Raw genomic sequence first — 3,485 nt, 5'->3', positions numbered from 1 at the left:
ATGGCAGGTCTCGTCCTACCCGGTTCTATACCTCTTTATCTATAACATTAGCTAGAGAGTTGTCTTGTCTACTATTAGTTCGTGGATATAATCTCTATCCTCGATACCGTGTGCACTGTGCAGTGCACGATAAACCGCCGCCAATGTTGAAATAACCGCAAGTATGTTTGCAGTCATACAAGTATTGACGAAAAAGTTAAAACTCGGGCAAGGTCCAAATTCAAATGATGAGGATTCCTTTTCAGTGATTTTATTTCAAAATGTAATACACACATAAACCTTAGATTAAGAAAAACATAAAAGAAATGCATAGTAGAATAGGACAATACAGGTATGCGTGGGGTGTTGATATTGCATATGATGTCATTCATCTTTCGGTTAGCGGTGGCGTGGTCAGTAAGTATATTGGCTGAATATTTCATTTTTTTTACGGTTGATTCCAGGATAAATGTCAAAATAACAGTGCGTTAAATATTATAGACTGTTCTATAGGAACTAGTCAAGTGCTTAATATAGCTTAAATATCGCGGTATGCATATTATCTATGTATTTCGGTATTAGCGTTTGCGCGCGCGTGGTCGATTTCAATTGTTCATCAGGTCAGCTTCGCGTTTCACCCTCTATCCCAGGGGTTCTCAACCTGGGGGGCGTGAAACATCTGAAGGGGGGCGCAAAGAAGCGGTCACCTGAAAAAAAATTTCGCGCTTCGCTTCGCAAACATTCATAACCGTCCATACCACCAAACAATCTGTTATGGTTGCTAGCATCCCAGTTTGATTTTGTGATATGACGATAAGGGGGGCGCGAAATTTTGCACTGTCAAAAAGGGGGGGCGTATCTTAAAAAAGGTTGAGAACTACTGCTATCCCATTTTCTTCTTACTGGTTTGTGTAATTTTCTGCTGATCTCGTCGGTTTTTGAATTGATATCTTCGGCGTATTCATTTTTAATATCAAGCGTTTTTTTCCATTGCCATATTTCGCATTTCATTTTCATGAAGGTTGTAACCGCGATGAGTTTGTGCGGCCCCTCGTAGGTGTTTCTGAGGATTTCTTCCGTAGAAGCGTTGATGTCGGTTTGCAGGGAGTCCTCGAGGTCGGATCTGACAAGGTAGAATAAATTTTTGTAAATTGGTCATGTCGTGAAGATATGATATAGGGTTTCATGGCTGCTTTTGCAGAATTTGCAGTTGTTTTTTAGTTCTGCATCTTTCCTCCTCGTCCATTTCGCTTCGTTCTTCCTTGCGCCTGTAAAATATGCTTAATTGTTAATACAATATGATATTACTCTTTGGTGATTGGTTATGAGGATTCCTTTTAAGCGTCGCATCTAGTGTACGCTTGGCGCTCATATCGCCGTCTCTAAATTTGACTACTATTATGGGCATTAAATGGTCTTTCGATTCTAAAATCACATATAATCTTGACACAAAGATCTTGATCAAGGCATTGGTAATCCGAGATTAGGAAAGAGTGAGTAATATGACGCATTTCCTATTTAGCACAAAAACAAACCATCAATTATGGTCGGGTATACAATGGCGTTGCATTTCAAAGGCGTTAGCAGCATTCGTGTCAAACACAAAATATTTTATTGATAAACAGAACGAAGACGATCGTCGTTATTTAGTCTTGCCGCCGCTTTAGTCCGTCTTACCGGATTTCATTGAGATGCGATATTACTGGATAGCATGACACCGTTACTAATCTGTAATAAGGTGACAGTTACGAAAACTGCCATATCAGCCGATGACGCCAAATTCGAAATATAATGCACATTTTCGAAGCTTGAACTCGAAGGGTGCTATAAATTTACATACTCATTCAGGATGTGACATTCTAACACCGAACGTGATATTTTCACATAATGAAAACGAGCCTTGCGATTGACAGTAACAAGAAGTGTCTTATGCACTAGTGTTCGTACTGCGCATGCGCGGATTCCTAATAATTTTACACGGTTGAACCTACCGTGCTGACAATGTGAGGCTTACATCATATACCGTTTTGTATTTTGAATTTATAGATTTCTACTAAATGGCTAAAATTTGGATTTCTATTTTTGGGATGAAACTACGCCACAATCGACATAAATGAGCTATTCAATTAGTCTTTGTGCGACGATGCCATGTCATTCCTGCTTTCCACTAGGATATCGAAAATTTCTGCGGACTGACTCGGCAGTAACATTTCAGACACGTATTCGCAACTGTTACCTCTTGACCTTTTCCATATCGCGACAATTCTGTGATCCGTCACAGTTAAAACCTCATAATTATGTCCCTTATCCGCGGATCTTATGGCTCAAATTTTATCGCATGCTTTTTCACGAACAAGAAACGACATAACGAGCATTCTAAATCATACAGAAGATGCAGAAATAAAATCGCTTGATCCCCGTATACTTCTGCTTAAAACTTATTAAATGACTACTGTTCGAAACCCGTGCTTACCTGCTTATTTTCTAGTAGAAATTTATTTATAGATGTTAATTGCATACCGTTTGAGATGGCCTGTACAGCTTTAGAAGTTGAAGAGAATACTTCTGCATATCAATATAAGCCCGTGTCTAATTGTCTGAATTGTCCTCGGAAATCTTTATATTTGATCCGGAATAACAGGGTCATAGATCACTTGTAAGTTCGTGGATATCCTCTGCGAAAAGCTCCATGATTTCGTGCGATTTACATGTAATCTCATTACTTTGTCGATTCACGACGTCACAATAGTCGGCACGGCGAAGTTTTCCCATTGTATATATATCTTACTTAGAAATCAATAATAATTAATACTAAAGATTTTATTTGCGTTACGGAGCTGGTCTATCGGCGGGAAACGCGTCACAACATTGGGACTAAACAAACCACAATGGCCACCTGCGCTGTGTTGTGACATTTCCAGCAAGAGCAGACAAAATAAATCGCAGTAGTTTACAGGCACGATACCGCGCTTAAAACACCGCTTTTGTCACTATGAGTAAGTTTTTCCCGCAACTTTCTGCCGTGTCGGGACCTATTTGCGCTAATTACCATTAAAGCTACGGTTTCCTTCCTGTCTTGCGTTTTTTTTTGTTAGCTACGGGCGATTTGTCGTGGTAATAATGACATAATGCACCGAGTTCGAGATTAATCGACATTGAAATGCATTCCTTTGATATAGCTTCAAGTGCGGTGCTGCCCCGAAGCGTCTGGAAAGGTTCTCGAGAAAACCATTACCGAGAATGGACATTACCGAGAATGTTATTACCGAGAATGGACATTACCGAGAATGGACATTACCGAGGATGGACATTACCGAGAATGAACATTACCGAGAATGGTCATTACCGAGAATGCACACCACCGAAAATGAACATTACCGAGAATGGCCAATGTCAAGAATATGACTTACTGGGACTGACTTTGTCGAGAAATGTATACCTGAGCATTGATATCGAATGTGCCAACGCCATGGTGCACACACACGACTTGTTCATGAGCATAACAT

General features: G+C 40.0%; 1 long non-coding RNA gene across 1 annotated transcript; it reads right to left on the bottom strand.

Moving 5' to 3' along the window:
• Window positions 1-238: 238 nt before the first annotated feature.
• LOC145447071 (uncharacterized) lies at window positions 239-3,171 on the bottom strand. Its single transcript, XR_013917440.1, has 2 exons — window positions 2,500-3,171; window positions 239-1,247 (listed from the first exon to the last, which is right to left on the bottom strand). It is a non-coding gene; the product is annotated as an uncharacterized LOC145447071 (long non-coding RNA).
• Between the last annotated feature and the right edge of the window lie 314 nt (window positions 3,172-3,485).

Source organism: Botryllus schlosseri, chromosome 9 (assembly GCF_051294905.1).
Source record: "Botryllus schlosseri isolate E-star chromosome 9, Bs_hap1, whole genome shotgun sequence".
Taxonomy (NCBI): domain Eukaryota; kingdom Metazoa; phylum Chordata; class Ascidiacea; order Stolidobranchia; family Styelidae; genus Botryllus; species Botryllus schlosseri.
Note: the sequence above shows the minus strand (reverse complement) of the source record. Positions and strands in the feature narration are given on the sequence as shown.